General features: G+C 38.1%; 1 pseudogene; it reads right to left on the reverse strand.

The window, feature by feature from the left end:
• Positions 1-214: 214 nt before the first annotated feature.
• On the reverse strand, positions 215-1,221 carry LOC118973869 (olfactory receptor 2M4-like; annotated as a pseudogene).
• Positions 1,222-18,909: the final 17,688 nt, after the last annotated feature.

Consider the following 18,909-nt stretch of genomic DNA (forward strand, 5'->3'; position numbering starts at 1 on the left):
TCATGAGTGAAGCAGCCTATGTTAATATCCAAATACAGCCCACCTTACTTGTGATGTTTATACAACAGTATAATAAAGAAAGCTATTTTAAATTGAAAAATGTGGGAAAAAAGACAAACTGGAGGAAGAGAATGTAAAAGGTAATTGCAGCTTCCTTGAAGGAGTGTTAACAACTCTGGTCCCTCAAAGATTTTGCTGAAGCTTTATAATGAAGTTATACTAATTTTCCTTTCCTTAATAGTTTCTGAAATCCCCTGGATACCTGTTTGTTGCAAAGGCTGTAGATGAGAGGGTTCAGCATGGGGGTGAGGATGGTGTAAAAGGCTGATACCATTTCATCTGGTCTGGCATATGAAGAGAGGCTGGCCTCATGTACATGAACATGGCTGCACCGCAGTAGAGTCCGACCACAGACAGGTGGGAGGAGCAGGTGGTGAAGGCTTTGCGGTGACTTTCCGCAAAGCCCATGTGGATGACAGCTCGAAGGACTCTGGAATAGGAACCAATGATCACTGAGACTGGGATGATTAGCATCACCACAGAGCAGATGAAAAGCAGTGTTTCAAATGCAGAGGTATCTCTGCAAGATAGAGGTAAAAGAGCAGCTACATCACAGAAAAAGTGGTGTATTTCCAGAGAGCTGCAGAAGGAGAATGACAGAACGGCCACAGGCACAATGATGCCATTAAGAGCGCCCAAGATACAGGAAGCAACAGTCATGAGGACACGGAGTTTCTGATTCATGAGGATGGTGTATCTAAAAGGGTATCATATAGCCACATAGCGGTCGTAGGCCATGACAGCCAACAGGAAACATTTGGCTCCAAGCAGGAACACATAGAGGAATACCTGGGCTCCACAGCTAGCCAAAGAGATGGACTTCCTGCCTAACAAGTAGCTGAAGGCCTTCTTGGGGACAGTGGTGCAGGTGAGCATGAGGTCCATGAAGGACAGCTGGCTGAGGATGAAGTATATGGGGCTGTGGAGGTGTGTGTCCAGGTAGATGAAGAGAATCATGGTAGTGTTTCCCATGAAGGCCACTGAGAAGATGCCCAAGACCAGCAAGAAGAGGAAGATGTGGGTGGGGCTGTGATTGAAAATTCCCAGCAGAATGAAATCCAAGTTGAAGGTCTGGTCTTTACCCCATCCTGGACAATTTGCATTATCTGTAAATCCAGAGAATACACATAACTTATTTATTAATTTGATTTTCAAATGCATACCATGCCAATGCCCTCATATGGGCACTGTACCTGCTGCATGCAAAAATCCTTCTCACAAAATGTCAATTACCTGCTGTCTTATTCACACTAAGTTTTATGACTTGGTCCAGTGATTTCCAGTCCTCACCCCAACTTCACCAACAAAAATTTCAGTATTTGACTTATTTTATTACAGAAAATAAAGTTTATATGTATATGAAGTCAGTATATAAGATGTATTATCACATCCTCAGGTAGAAAGTCAATAGAGAACTTAGGAGAAAATTAATTATAGATAACTGTTGCCAAATTTTATGACCATCTCTGATTACAGTAAATTTCCCAGTGAATTTATACCCTTTTGTCTAAAATGTCTCCATCTGTGCTCTCTCCCATATCCATGGAACTCCTGTGTTCTAGAGTCTTCCTATGCTCTGCCCATATGCCTAGTGAAGGACCATATGGGATCAGTGTCAGCACGCTCATAAGGACACTTACACACCTTAACTTAATAGTGTGTATTTTAATTTTTCCATCTCAGACAAACCCTTGGAATTTTGTCTTAATTAAACAAAATATCCATTAACACATTTTCCTAAAGAAGAAAAGGACATTCACTTCTATTTTGAGAATCACTTTGCTTCTCCCAACCTACATGAGGAAAGGAAATTTTATTTTCTCCTTCCTTTCTTTTTTTTTTTGGAAATTGATTTCATGTTTCTACAACAAAATGTAAGTTGAGTGGCCTCAGATCTAAGGGACAAAACAGAACCCCTTGTATGCTCTTTAAAAGATTCACTGCAGTCTGCCCCTCGGGGGTGGAGTGGGCGTGCTCCACCCCAGGGAGTAGAGCCTTGCCTATAAGGAAGACCCAGCTTGCTGCATCCCTCAGGATGCACCCAAAGGGAGCAAGGGAGGCTTTGCAAGAGGGAGCCTAAAGGTGTGAAGAATCAGATCATCAGAATCCAGCAGACCATTCCTCTATTTTGTTTTCAATAAATCAATAATTAAAGAAATATTTTCAACTTTAGAGAGAAGATGTGGAGTGATGTGAAATGACTTTCCACTGAATACTTCTCCCGGTTCCTGAGGTTTGATGGGTCGGGTGGGTAGGTCTGAGGGCACTGACACCAGGGAGGTGATCGCAGTGCCCATGGGAGCCAAAGTCAGCGTGGATGGAGAGTACTGGCTGGAAACACCGACCATCAGCTCACCGTGAAAGCTATTCATATGATCAGTGCCCCCTCCCCTTTTAACCTGCCTCTAAAATATCATACCTAGAGTCCCAAGTTAAATACACACCAAATAAAATTCAGTTCAGAGAAAGATCCAAATTTATGTTCTTGCCTTATATACATCACTGCCACCAAAATTCTTCTGAACTTACAGACTCTAAATCTTGAAATAAAGTAATGTTCCTTTTCCCATTATTTTCTCATGATCTTATTTTTAATTAATTCTTCAAAAAATCTATGCTTTGGCACATGAGATCATGATTTTTTATATAAATTGTAGTGATAGCAATAATAATTAAAATTAAAAAATAATAATAGTGACTGGATATTACCTTCCATAATGAGTATCATTTTATTAAAAAAACTGTAAGCAAGTAATAGTTTTCAAATATGTTCTGAGAAAATTCATTAAATTGTCAAGAAATCCTATTATCTTTTTTTTGAAACTTCAGTTAGCAATGGAATGAATGGAGATACATCAAATTTTTCTATTTAGTATCCACAACATAGATGTGTTATCATGTGCATCAAACCAAAGAATATATACTTCCAAGGAAGAGCAGATCCCTGCGAACTGTTCTACTCAATATGCTATTTACGATGGGTAAATCATCTTGGAATCTGTGCTGCTTGATTTTCTCTAGGAAATATCCTGGTTATACACTGAACTGATATTCTCAAAGAATTTCTGTTAATTATAGTTAGTGGCAGAATGCTTCTCAAATTTAAACAATAGAAATCTATTTGCTTGTTATAGTGGCAGACAAAAATGGCATAGTTTTATGTATTTTACGGAATTAATATGTTGTGCCACTATCTCATGAGAAAATTTTCATTCCCAGTTCTAATATTTGGGCACAGAAGAGTTCCTTAAAGAATGGCAAATGTCAAATACTGAAAACATTGAATAAGTTCTTTAGGTCACTAATTCATTTATTTGTATGAATATTACATACTAGATACTTTCACCCATTTGAATGAATGTTGCAGAGAACCAATGTTTCCTGCAACAAAAAAATATCAAAACATTGATAACTATTTAAATAGATAGCAGATACAGTCCTAATTCCAAGGCTGTCAGCAAAATGGATTACCAGCTTCTTTGTTCTGTTCATTTAAAAATGAGATCAATCACAATTTCATATGAAATTGGAAAATTCTCACCTCCTAGCTAGAACATGTAGATGCCTCTTCCTTTGTGCCAATTGTTAATGGAGCATGGAGAAGATGATCCAGGGAGTTGAAAAAAGATACTTAAAAGAACAGAAGTTACTTAATGAGAGGAAAAACAACTATGTGGAAGAGTTATAGAGGTATGCAAGGTTACTAAGTGATGAAATAGAGCTTAAAATAGAAAGGGAAAGAAAAACTCTAAGTTTGAAGATATGAGGCTTATGATGATTAATAAATTGGGAATATTGATAGAAATGGGAGGAGAGGGAACAAAAGTCACAGACCTAGTGAAGTGACCTTGGTGAGCACAGACATCTGAGAGGAACCCAGCTGCACTGGTTCAGTTTTTAGACCTTGTGATGCAGACCAACCTGCCTATTTTTGTCCACACATTTCAGCACATTCACTATTTCCTGATTTTAGAATGCAATACTATGCAATTTAAATAAATAAAACTTTATTTTAATTATTCTTTTCTTTACTTTTATTGCACTGATTCTGATAATTATATTAATTGGTCTTTTTCATGAACTACTTGGAGCAAATATATTTTTTAACCCAATAAATAAGTATACTGGGCTCCATTTTTGGATCAAATAAATTCCTGCAATAATTTGTAAACTGAAAATTTTCACTAGGGGGTTTCTAAGGAATCTTTAAAGTCTAAATTTTCATAAGTCTCTTTTAAAGCAATATATCAAAAGCAATATATCAAAGTCAGCTATCTAATGGTTTCTGTGAAATCATTTTGAGATGTACATCCAACCAGAAAATGTTTATTTTTATCATAAATGCTACAATAATGATTTTAAATAAACCAAAATATTTGAATCGAGAGGCGAAGCCAAGATAGCGGCATGAGTAGAGCAGTGGAAATCTCCTCCCAAAACCACATATATTTATGAAAATATAATAAAGACAACTCTTCCTAGAATAGAGACCAGAGGACACAGGACAACATCCAGACCACATCAACACCTGTGAGAACCCAGCGCCTCACAAAGGGGGTAAGATAAAAGCACCGGCCTGGTGGGAAATGAGTGCCCCTCCCCCCAGCTCCCAGTGGGAGGAGAGAATTTGGAGCTGGGAGGGAGAGGGAGCACAGGACTGCTGAACACGCAGCCCCAGCCATCCGGACCAGAGCGTGGACACAGTGCATGCGTGGGGTCCTGGATACTAGGGAAACTGGGCAGTAAGGCCGGTGCCTGAGAACAAAGAAAAGCAGAGGCTTTTTTTTTTTTTTGAATTATTTATTTAATTTTGTTTTCTTTGTTTCTTTTTCTTTTTTTTTTTTTTTGGTGAGTGCTTTTTGGAAGTCTTAAAGGGACAGGGTGGGACACTTAGTCCAGAGGCAGGGAATCTGGAATCTCTGGGCACTCTAACCCCATGGCCCCTGGGCAGCAGGGAGCATGAAGGACCCTCATGGAGATAAATAGCCTCCCATCCATTACCCCTCCAAATGCAGCTCCACCATTTTGGAGTTGCAGCCCGAGGCAGGCCACACCAACAGCAACAGCGGAGATGCACTCCATAGCAGCTGGGCAGGAATCAGAAGTCCTGTCTGTGTGCAGCTGCCCAGCACAAGCCATTAAAGGTCACTGTTCTCCCAGGAGAGGAAGGCCACAAACCAACAAGAAGGAAAGTTCTTCTAGCCATCACTCGTGCCAGCTCTGCAAACTATTTCTATCACCATGAAAAGGTGAAATTACAGGCAAACCAAGATCACAGAGACAACACCAGAGAAGGAGGCAGACCTAACCAGTCTTCCTGAAAAAGAATTCAAAATAAAAATCATAAACATGCTGACAGAGATGCAGAGAAATACACAAAAACTAAGGGATGAAGTCCGGAGGGAGATCACAGATGCCAGGAAGGAGATTACAGAAGTGAAACAAACTCTGGAAGGATTTATAAGCAGAATGGATAAGATGCAAGAGGCCATTGATGGAATAGAAAGCCAGAGAACAGGCACGCATAGAAGCTGACATAGAGAGATATAAAAGGATCTCCAGGAAGGAAACAATATTAAGAAAACGTGTGACCAATTCAAAAGGAACAATATCTGTATTACAGGGGTACCAGAAGAAGAAGAGAGAGAAAAAGGGATAGAAAATGTCTTTGAAGAAATAATTGCTGAAAACTTCCCCAAACTGGGGGAGGAAATAATCGAACAGACCACGGAAATACACAGAACCCCAACAGAAAGGATCCAAGGAGGACAACACCAAGACACATAATAATTAAAATGGCAAAAATCAAGGACAAGGAAAGAGTTTTAAAGGCAGCTAGAGAGAAAAAGGTCACCTATAAAGGAAAACCCATCAGACTATCATCAGACTTCTCTAAAGAAACATTACAGGCCAGAAGAGAATGGCATGATATATTTAATGCAATGAAACAGAAGGGCCATGAACCAAGGATACTATATTCAGCACGATTATCATTTAAATATGATGGACGGATTGAACAATTCACAGACAAGCAAATGCTGACGGAATTTGCCTCCCACAAACCACCTCTACAGGGCATCTTACAGGGACTGCTCTAGATGGGAGCACTCCTAAAAAAAGCACAGAACAAAACACCCAACATAAGAAGAATAGAGGAGGAGGAATAAGAAGGGAGAGAAGAAAAGAATCTCCAGACAGTGTATATAATAGCACAATAAGCCAGCTAAGAAAAGCAGTAAGATACTAAAGAGGCTAACCTTGAACCTTCGCTATCCACGAATTTAAGGCCTGCAATGGCAATAAGTACATATCTTTCAATAGTCACCCTAAATGTAAATGGATTTAATGAACCAATTAGAAGACACAGAGTAATAGAATGGATAAAAAAGCAAGACCATCTATATGCTGCTTACAAGAAACTCACCTCAAACCCAAAGACATGCACAGACTAAAAGTCAAGGGATGGAAAAACATATTTCAGGCAAACAACAGTGAGAAGAAAGCAGGGGTTGCGATACTAATATCAGACAAAATAGGATTCAAAACAAAGAAACTAACAAGAGATAAAGAAGGACACTACATAATGATAAAGGGCTCAGTCCAACAAGAGGATATAACCATTCTAAATATATATGCACCCAACACAGGAGCACCAGCATATGTGAAACAAATACTAACAGAACTAAAATAGGAAATAGAATGCAATGCATTCATTTTAGGAGACTTCAACACACCACTCACCCCAAAGGATAGATCAACTGGGCAAAAAATAAGTAAGGACACAGAGGCACTGAACAACACACTAGAACAGATGGACCTAATAGACATCTATAGAACTCTACATCCAAAAGCAACAGGATACACATTCTTCTCAAGTGGACATGGAACATTCTCCAGAATAGACCACATACTAGGTCACAAAAAGAGCCTCAGTAAATTCCAAAATATTGAAATTCTACTAAGCAACTTTTCAAACCACAAAAGTATAAAACTAGAAATAAATTATGCAAAGAAAACAGAAAGTCTCACAAAAACATGGAGGCTTAACAACATGCTCCTAAATAATCAATGGATGAATGAACAAATTAAAATAGAGATCAAGGAATATATGGAAACAAATGACAACAACACAAAGCCCCAACTTCAATAGGATGCAGCGAAAGCAGTCTTAACAGGAAAGTATATAGCGATCCAGGCATACTTGAAGAATGAAGAACAATCCCAAATAAATAGTCTAACATTACAATTATCAAAATTGGAAAAAGAAGAACAAATGGGTCCTAAAGTCAGCAGAAGGAGGGACATAATAAAGATCAGAGAATAAATAAATAAAATTGAGAAGAATAAAACAATAGCAAAAATCAATGAAACCAAGAGCTGGTTCTTCCAGAAAATAAACAAAATAGATAAGCCTCTAGCCAGACTTATTAAGAGGAAAAGAGAATCAACACAAATCAACAGAATCAGAAATGAGAATGGAAAATCACGACAGACTCCACAGAAATACAAAGAATTATTAAAGACTACTATGAAAACCTATATGCCAACAAGCTGGAAAACCTAGAGGAAATGGACAACTTCCTAGAAATATACAACCTTCCAAGACTGACCAAGGAAGAAACACAAAAGTTAAACAAACCAATTATGAGCAAAGTAATTGAAGCAGTAATCAAAAAACTACACAAGAACAAAACCCTCAGGCGGGACAGATTTACCTCGGAATTTTATCAGACACACAGAGGGGACATAATACCTATTCTCCTTAAAGTTTTCCAAAAAATAGAAGAGGAGGGAATACTCCCAAACTCATTCTATGAAGCCAACATCACCCTAATACCAAAACCAGGCAGAGACCCGACCAAAAAAGAAAATTACAGACCAATATCCCTGATGAATGCAGATGCAAAAACGCTCAATAAAATATTAGCAAAACTTATACAAAAATATATCAAAAGGATCATACACCATGACCAACTGGGATTCATCCCAGGGATGCACGGATGGTACAACATTCAAAAATCCATCAACATTATCCACCACATCAACAAAAAGAAAGACAAAAACCACATGATCATCTCCATAGATGCTGAAAAAGCATTGGACAAAATTCAACATCCATTCATGATAAAAACTCTCAGCAAAATGGGAATAGATGGCAAGAACCACAACATAATAAAGGCCGTATATGGTAAACCCACAGTCAAAATTATACTGAACAGCGAGAAGCTGAAAGCATTTCCTCTGAGATCTGGAACAAGACACAGATGCCCACTCTCCCCACAGTTATTTAACATAGTACTGGAGGTACTAGCCATGGCAATCAGACAAAACAAAGAAATAAAAGGAATCCAGATTGGTAACGAAGAAGTTAAACTGTCACTATTTGCAGATAACATGATATTGTACATAAAAAACACTAGAGACTCCACTCCAAAACTACTAGAACTGATATCGGAATATAGCAAAGATGCAGGATATAAACTTAACACACAGAAATCTGTGGCTTTCCTATACACTAACAATAACCAAACAGAAAGTGAAATCAGGAGAACACCATTCATAATTGCATCAAAAAGAATAAAATACCTAGGAATAAACTTAACCAAAGAAGTGAAAGACCTATATGCTGAAAACTACAAGACACTCTTAAGAGAAACTACAGGGGACGCTAACAAATGGAAACTCATCCCATGCTTGTGGCTAGGAAGATTTAATATCGTCAAAATGGCCATCATGCCCAAAGCAATATACAGATTTGATGCCATCCCTATCAAAATACTGGCAACACTTCAACAAACTGGAACAAATAATTCAAAAATTCATATGGAAACACCAAAGACCTCGAATAGCCAAAGCAATCCTGAGAAAGAAGAATAAAGTAGGGAGGATCTCACTCCCCAACTTCAAGCTCTACTACAAAGCCATAGTAATTAAGACAATTTGGTACTGGCACAAAGAACAGAGCCACAGACCAATGGAACAGGTTAGAGATTCCAGTCATTAACCCAAACATATATGGTCAATTAATATTTGATAAAGGAGCCATGGACATACAATGGCAAAATGACAGTCTCTTCAACAGATTGTGCTGGCAAAACTGGACAGCTACATGTAGGAGAATGAAATTGGATAATTGTCTAACACCATATGCAAAAGTAAATTCAAAATGGATCAAAGACCTGAATGTAAGTCATGAAACCATATAACTCTCAGAAAAAAACATAGGCAAAAACCTCTTAGATATAAACATGTGTGACCTCTTCTTGAACATATCTCCCCAGGCAAGGAAACAACAGCAATAATGAACAAGTGAGACTATATTAAGCTGAAAAGCTTTTCTACAGCAAAAGTCACCATCAATAGAACAAAAAGGTACCCTACAGTATGGGAAAATATATTTGTAAATGATAGATCCGATAAAGGCTTGATGTCCAAAATATAAAAAGAGCTCACCCATCTCAACAAACAAAAATCAAATAACCCAATTTAAAAAATGGGCAGAGGAACTGAACAAACAGTTCTCCAAGAAAGAAATACAGATGGCCAACAGACACATGAAAAGATGCTCCACATCACTAATTATCAGAGAAATGCAAATTAAAACCACAATGAGGTATCACCTCACACCAGGAAGTATGGCTGCCATCCAAAAGACAAACAACAACAAATGTTGGCGAGGTTGTGGAGAAAGGGTAACCCTCCTACACTGCTGGTGGGAATGTAAATTATTTCAACCATTTTGGAAATCAGTATGGAGGCTCCTCAAAATGCTCAAAATAGACTTGCCATTTGACCCAGGAATTCCACTCCTAGGAATTTACCCTAAGAATGCTGCACTGAAGTTTGAAAAAGACAGATGCACCCCTATGTTTATCGCAGCACTATTTACAATAGCCAAGAATTGGAAGCAACCTAAGTGTCCATCAGTAGATGAGTGGATAAAGAAGATGTGGTACATATACACAATGGAACATTATTCAGCCATAAGAAGAAAACAAATCCTACCATTTGCAACAACATGGATGGAGCTAAAGGGTATTATGCTCAGTGAAATAAGCCAAGTGGAGAAAGAGAAATACCAAAAGATTTCGCTCATCTGTTTAGAATAAGAGCAAAGGAAAAACTGAAGGAACAAAACAGCAGCAGGATCACAGCACCCAACAATGGACTAACATGTACCAAAGGGAAAGGGACTGGGGAAGATGGGTGGGTAGGGAGAGATAAGGGGGGGAGAAGAAGAATGGGGGTGTTATGATTAGCATGCATAATGGGTGCGGGTGGGAGAAATAGGATTGCTGTACAACACAGAGAAAACAAGTAGTGACTTTACAACATTTTGCTATGCTGATGGACAGTGACTGTAAAGGGCTTTGTGTGGGGGGGACCTGGTATAGGGTAGAGCCTAGTAAACATAATATTCTTCATATAATTGTAGATTGATGATAGCAAAAAAAAGGAAACAAAAGGGGGATTACTCCCTGATAGGATAAAACTAACTGTAAATCAAGCATGCTTTAAATATCCTTAATTTTGAACATTAAAGGGTGTCAGATGAGCAGCTATGGAAGTACATTTTTCTGATATATTCCTTTTTCTTAAAAAAAAAAAGCAGTTCCTTTGTGGTGATCTACAATAAGTTCTTCACAATGATATAAAGGGTATGTCAAAGTGTGGGCAAAGGGTTTGTTTTTGTTTATACAGAGGACCAAAGCCTAATTTGGCTACCGAGAAAACGAATTCAGATATGATAGGAAGAAGAACTTCCAACATCAACATTCTCTGGAAGAGTCATTCCAGAAGATGAACATCATAACACTTCAACAAAGATCCTGGCGCTGTTGCAGTTATAGCTGCATTCATCCCACCGGTTCCTGGACTTGCTATTGGAATGAAGAAGGAGATATCTAAGCTGGCCTGTGCGTACAGTAAAACAAAAAAAATTGACTGGATCTATACTGTCAGAACTAAACCAAGAATTAGCAGAAGTGCAAGTTGCAGCGCTCCAAAATCTTGCGACTATAGACTATCTACTGTTAAAAGAACATATGGGATGTGAACAGTTCTCAGGAATGTGTTGTTTTAATTTGTCTGATTTTTCTCAAACTATTCAAATTCAGTTAGACAATATCCATCATATCATTGATAAGTTTTCACAAACGCTTTGAGTGCCTAACTGGTTTTCTTGGTTTCACTGGAGATGGCTGGTAATTGTAGGTCTGCTTTGGTTATGTAGCTGTATTCCTATTATGTTAATGTGTGTACGCAATTTAATTACTAGTTTAAAACCTATACATGCTTATGTTACTCTACAAGAAGATATATCAAAGAAATAATCAATCTTCCCATGTTATCTTCCATCTGCTACCTCTATAGCTTTTCTTCTTCCTTCCTAATTACAACCCTTAAGTAGAATTCATGCCTCATAATGAAATTACCGAGTATCATAATTCTTCCAAGTGGTAAAGATATCTCAAGACAAATGCTGGGCATAAAAGCCACAGGGCATAAATCTGCAAAGAAGTAAAAAGCCAACCTTTTCAAACAATATTGCTTCTCTCTCACTTACCAACTTTACATTTCCCTGTATGGCCCCGGAAGGTGACTGGTTCGCAGAGACGGGTAAGATTCCTCAAGGGAGGAACAACCTAAGACAGGCACAGTCGCAGGGGGACCATCAGGTGAGAAATTGGGGATCAACAGAGGTGAGGCTTAGAACCGCCCCCGCCCCCGTTTTGAGAGAAATCTTCTGCATCCGTGGATGTTTTGTTGCCCTTGTCTAGCTTGGATTAATACTTAGTCTATAGGCACACACCTGATCATCTACATTTGCCCTCTTACTGCACTAAACTATGTTTTCTACCTTTATCTTGCATCTACCTACCACTTCAGCATTTTATTTAAAAAATAATAATAATAATAACAATAATAATAAGGGAGAAATGTGGGATTCACATATAAATCAAGTATAAAAATCAAACGAATATTCATATTTGACCTGATTGTTTATAGTTCATAATGTGTGATCAAAACCAAAAGTTTCTGTGATGAATGCCCTTGTACTGTTCACCATGTAAGAACTTATTCACTATGTAAGAATTTGTTCACCATGTAAGAACTTGTTCATTATGCTTCAGAAGATAGTAGACTGTTGATAATTAGGCTTGGAGTTGATTAATGATTGTGCATTGAGTCCCCTATACAGAATTTTATTGTTTTTAACACCATTTGATCAATAAATATGAGAAATGCCCTCTCAAAAAAAATTTACCTTTAAAAAAATGTTAATAAATAGCAAAGTCCAATGAATGATATGTATGCTGATATGTTTAACTGTGAAGTGTACTGATGTCCACTAAAAATAATAAATGGATGGACAGATGGATAAATATGCAAGAAAGTAAAATAGAGCAAAATGTTAAGGGTTGAAAAATATATATATATTTGAATCATTAAGGAGAATGAGTCTCTTTTTTCTCTTCTCCTTATTTCAGCATGAAGAAGGGGCCGAGCCCATGTCTGTGAGGAGTGGTGGCATTCCAGGACTGGTGAAAACTGCACATAGTACATTGAATTTATCAAAACAAGATCACAATTTTAATAACCTGCCTGAGCAAAGTTTATGCTTGTATAATCCTATATAGTTTTATTAAACCTTTTCTGAAATGCAACTTATCTCATTTTTTTTTCACCAAAAGCATTTAATGTCAGCATAAAAAGCAACAGGTTCTCCAGAAAGAAGAGTTTGTTTTGCTGTTTATGCTTACAGGGGTGATCATGGTGTGTGTTAACCAAATAAATTGTAGGGCATCTGTACTATGCAAAATAATCGATCTCAGAGACACACTGCAACCTCTTCTTCTGTGTCTTCTGGAAGTCTCAGCACCAGCTGCAAGATAACCAAAGGACCCACACGTCTGGGGACCAGTCTGCGTCATGGTAGGATGAGCCCTGAGTCCTTCACCTCCGTAGAGAATCCAGTCCCCAAACTTTAATTATAGAAGAGCATGCCCTCTTTCAGAACTCTCCTGGGAATCAAAATCCACATGGACCCCACAATTCAGTCATTTGTCACTGTATGTCATACTTGTTGTAGAGTCACAAGTTATGGCTGCCAAATTTTCCTGTAAATAGTGTTATAATGAAAGTAAATAGTGTTAATAGTAATGAAAGTTAATTTTAAATATTTATGTTAATATTAATTATGTTATAGTTATAATACAATTATATTTTAGTATTCCTGGTTTTAGAAAGAATGAAAACTAAATATATATTGCAAAGTGAAACTGAATCTTTCAACCTGCCTTCTCAAGTGTGTTAACATTTTTACCACACTTACAAAATATCGTATCTAATTAATTAGTATGAAATAAAATGTAAACAAACTCTCAGAAGCCTAAAAGTATGTAAGAATGTAGTCAACAATTAAATGGGTCCAAAGGTTTTATGAAAGGTCCTGGCAGCCCACATTCCAGGATATGTCCTTTGCATTGACCACTTTGGGACACGCCTGTGTGATTGGCCTCAACCTGCTGGTGGTGATGCTGATACCTGGGAAGGTCCGAGGCCCTTGCCGAGGCCTATGTGGCTCCTGGCAGACCCACAGACATTCCACGCCTGGATCCCGTGCTGTGGCTGGACTGGTCCTGGTGGTTCTTATTATGATTGCAGAAAAAACTCTCAGGGAACTCTTAAGAGCAAGACATGTCACTCATACTACCTGAGGGTACCCTGGGCATCTGGGAGCCACACCAGGAGTTTGTTGTGAGAGAGAGAGAGGGGAAACTTGGGGCTTTGTCTTTATTAGGGTTCCGGGGTGGTCTTCCTACAGATTCCCTGGGTCACTCATTGTCGACTATAGAAACACGAGAGTGGGAATTAGGAATTAAGGTTTAGCGGACTGCAGGCTGGGTCAGTACGGCTACCAGTGTCTCACGATCCCCTCAGCTGTTAGATGGCTCCTGGACCCGGCTGGGGGTTGTACCCACTTGTGCTCACCTTGCTGGGAAACCCCCTTAGGAAACGGGCCATCACTGGGTCCTCAGGAATGTCACCCAAAATCACCAGAGATTTCTCCCTTTTCACCAACAGCTGCCCACAGGAGCCAAGAGCCTTTTCAGTTGCCTTGATTCTGTGACTTTGTCCCATTTGTGCTCAGAGTTCTTTCTATTGTTGTGTTTGCTCTCTTTCCCATTTAGAGGGAAACAGAGACATTTACTCTTAATGGGATCTGCAAGTCTGACTTAACTCCAACCTCCCACCATGAACCCACCTCTCCTGTCTACACAGCCTGCAGGAGCAACATAGACTACGGCCAGAACCTTTTCCCCAGCACAGCAGTTTCTTGTTGCTGTTGTTCTCATGGCTGCCTAATAGGCAAATGGAGATGATCTTTCCCAGCAAATGTGGTGGTCTCTCCGGGTCTAGACTTTAACTCAGGCCTCCTCCTATTGTCCCTTGATGAGGTTCTCAGGTCTCCAGGAGGCTCGCCTAGCTGGAAACATCCCAGTATGCATGTTGTTGAGTCTAGGCTCCCAGTTGAGAGCTGCCTCCCTCCTCTTCTTCCCTCACCCTGGCACCTGTGGCCACTGCCAAAACCTTGGCCAACAGAGACCCAGCAGGTATGGAGACCAAAGTTTCCTACAGGGCCTTTGCAGAAGATGGGGACTGAGTAGATTGTGAGGCAAGACTTCTGGAGGGGTGGGCTGTATTTCCAGAATCTTTTGCCTGTCCTTATTTCATCTCCATATCAGTAGTTGTTTCCAAGATGTAGAGAGAAATAGTCCGTCTCCATATCATTGATACCTGGTAATTACCAGGGTCCAGGGCGAGTGAAGGTGTATCTAGACCAGAGAGGTTAGGTGGGTCCCCTTCTTCTACAGCTGGGTCATGAGAGACATGGGAGAGAAGTGGATCACCTTTTGTAAGAAATAAATGGGTTTCACTCACTTTATTTCTCCATTTGTCTGATTTCAGTTTCAAAGCTATTTTGTCCTGGGATTTTCCCCTGTAGTTACATCAATATACTTCCATGAAAAAATAAAACATAAAGAATTGAGTGGTAGAAATGGTGTGGCTCTTCTCTACTAACTTCTGCACTAAGAATTTATTCACAGAATTTTTGCTTCCTGTGCCAGACACTTTGACCTTTGTTGGTTCAGAGATCTTAGTCTTCCAAAAGAGGTTGTTTCTGGTAGGAAATAGAGCAATGTTGGTACTAAATTGGAAGATGAGACTGACACATAGCCATTTTAGACTACTTATGCCGAAGAACCAACACACAAAAAGAATGATTTATCTATGAAGGGACATGTGGTTGCTGTTAATAAGGGTGAGAAAAACTGTATGGATCCCAGGTCACCCTCAGGAGTCCCTCTTAGTATTTTTATGTCAAATAATAAAGGTCAATGGAAATGTACAGCAACTAGAAAACCAGAGTTATTCAGTCTTGGACCTTTGAAAATGATGGTTTCTGTTACTTAAACAAGTCAAAATATTGAGTGCTCCTGGGATTCTGGATGGGGGAAAGGAATCTACATAGTGGGTAACTGAGGAAAGAACATGCGGGTATTAACTATCATGGCCAGTTGGAGAATGGAGGACAATCATTTTGCACATTTTTTTTTTTTTACTTATTACTTGAAGGTTTTTATTTGATATACTCTGAACATTTTATTTTTCTTTCTTCTCCCCATTTGAAACAATTATTCTAGAGTTATTGGAGGTTAATTTTACCTCTTAGTGTTTATGTAACAGAATATCCATGTCACCCAAAATCACCAGAGATTTCTCCCTTTTCACCAACAGCTGCCCACAGGAGCCAAGAGCCTTTTCAGTTGCCTTGATTCTGTGACTTTGTCCCATTTGTGCTCAGAGTTCTTTCTATTGTTGTGTTTGCTCTCTTTCCCATTCAGCCCATCACTGAATTTGAAGAACATTTAATATAGCCCAGAAGCTACAAAATGACTTTTGGTATTGTGTGCCTTCTCATTCTGAGAAAGAATGAGATCTCCTTTACCTGTTAAAAATATTGATGCATTTTTATATTTTGCATGGAGTTGTTTTGCTGTGGAAGCAGAGTGGCCAGAGCTGTGGATTGTATCAGGTATCAAAAGCATTATCTTGCAGCTCCAAATTCATCTCTATAAATTATCCATCATCTGTGATAAATAATGGCTTTCTTTTAAACATTTTTCTCTTAAAATGAGCATGACATTAATGTTTCTCAGTAGAGGGAGATAGACAGACACTGCAGGAGGAAGACACTTTCTGCATGTCTGGTCAAGCGGTTTTGGGGACAGACTTTCTAATAGATCCTGTCCATTCTGGAACACTGTATCTGGGCTGGTCATCACCTTTCTGCAGCCCTGTTGACATGGAAACAAAGCCCTGCAATGCACATGAGGTGGCCTCCATCCCTGCGTGTCTTCTGCAAGAACCCCCCAGGCCATGCTGTGTGGGCCTTGCTCCTCAGGCCTTCTGCTCACCCTGGCACCTGGACTCCTGTGGGCCCAGATGAGTGTTTGCTTCTCACTCCCTAGCCTGCACTCAGGAGGGTTTCCTACTGATTCTCAGGAACTCCTTACCAGCTGTGAACTGGGTGAACTAGCACAGTTCAGTGCTTTAAACCCTTCCTTCCCAGCGAGCTCATCAGCCTTTCCAAGTTGTCCTACTTTCCCTTGAAGAGATGCTTAGTTCACAGAGAGTGTGTTTACATCTTAGAATGCTTTACCATATAATTAATAATTTTCATATTAAATTTATCCTTTTTAAGTCAGTATACAATTTCTGCTTCCTGATTAATCAAGACTGCTAAAGGAACTTTTTCCCTCCCATCCCTGAGGAATCATATTGCGTCCAATAATACCTTATAAGATTTTAAAGCAGAAGTGCAATCCAAGTACTTCAAAATAATGGGTATTCTAAGTGTGTGTGTGTGTGTGTGTGTGTGTAGTTGAATGTAAGAGTCTAGATTAAGAAAACAGGAATGATATGAGGTTCATACAAAAATATAGGTAAATTGTTTTTTAATTAATATACTTCTTTGTTCTGAAAAAATATCAACATGAAACTGTTGTATTATGTCATAGTTTGTTATTTTCCTTGTGAAATGAATCAATGTGAATATTAATGACCTCATTAAATTTTAAGAAAAAGCAAACAGTACATATCCTGATAGTTAGGATTTAAGGCACACTATTTCCAGATAATATTGAAAGTCCAAAAATAAGACTAAATTTATTAGAAGTAGCAGGGCTGATAGATGGAAGAGTTTAGTGGATGTAATGATACAGTCAAATCAAGGAATAGACATTCAAGGGAAAACAGAAGTATGTAATGATTATAGATAATATCAAAAGTGTTCTGAACACAAGGGATACAGACTTCAGATTCAGAAATGGAGTCTGATAAATCTATGCTTGTCATTTTTGGTGAACACTGAGGAAACAATATAGGGGAAGAAAGAAGAAATAAAGTGATCTTGTACCTCACAGTATTCATAAAAGTGGTAATTATTTTCACAAATAACATCAAACTTTAAAAAATTTTTTCAGTAGTATAAGACATGTAAGAAAAAATGACATACTGAAAAAGTTGCACAATCCATTTATGACATAGATTTTAGAAACGTATAGATGTGAGATTATTAGTGACACTAGGAATACTGAGTTCACATAAGAAGTTGAAAAAGGCCTCCTTGTAGCAGTGATACCTGTCCTGAAAGCTGGGAATTGGTCAGACTGGGGATAGAGACAGGGGCTGGCTCCTGTGTGTCATCGCCACTGCAAATATAAAGGTTTACAGATGCATATGCCTTACCTGTGATTTCAATTAATTTGGGAAGTTTATGTTGTGTATAAATTTACAGATTGATAATAATGGAAAAATAGTTTAATTTTACAGCATGTAGAAAAAAATAGATGAAAAAATCATTTGATGATTTGAATTAAAATACATTTTAGTACAAATTACAATTACATTTCAGTACAATATAATTAATGAATTGTAATCATTAATGTAAATGAATGTATTTTAATTAATTTAAAGTTCATTATGCTAGAAACATATATAAAATTCAATTTCCTAATTCAGTCAAGTGGGATCTACATAAACCTATCTAGGTAACTATAACCATTCCCTGCAGTTCCCTCCCACTTAGTTGTTAGGTTAATTACTAGGATGATTGACTATTTTCTCTCTTTACTTCTCTGCCCAGTATATAAACAATTGCAGTGTATGTGCTGGAATCCTGAATCTTAGTAATAGGTATTGACATTATACACATGACATTATAAATATTATAAAATGTCTTGTGTAATGTGCATATTTACTGTTAATTTCAAGGTAAGTGATATCTATTGTAGACACTTGAGTCGAAATAATATGTTCTTGAATTATTACCTTGGGTATGGAGGTCTATTTCATCTCTTAATCCACATACTTGATATGATTATCTCACAATAACTTCAAAGACTAAAAACAAAAATAGGATTTTCAATAATTCCATAAAATTTGGTCTTTTTCAGTGTAAAGAAATGCTGACAAATCAGCAAATGATATTTGTAATTTTCAGTATCCCAATAAAGCCTATGGAATTGAAATTAAATTATTTTCATTGAAGGGAATATGCCTGAAATAGAGTTAGACAATTTGTATATTTACTATTACTTACAAGGATGTTTCTCCTAGAAAACACAGAAAAGTTTAACTATGTGCAATATACGATCAATAATTCTTAATAAAATGTTATAAGTATCAGTGCCTGATTTATGTATATTCATAAATTCCCAGTTGCCTGGTGATCTGACTAGTAAAATTATTACCTTATTGAACCAGTGCATGGAGCTTAGA

This window comes from Manis javanica, chromosome 14, assembly GCF_040802235.1.
Source record: "Manis javanica isolate MJ-LG chromosome 14, MJ_LKY, whole genome shotgun sequence".
Classification (NCBI taxonomy): Eukaryota; Metazoa; Chordata; class Mammalia; order Pholidota; family Manidae; genus Manis; species Manis javanica.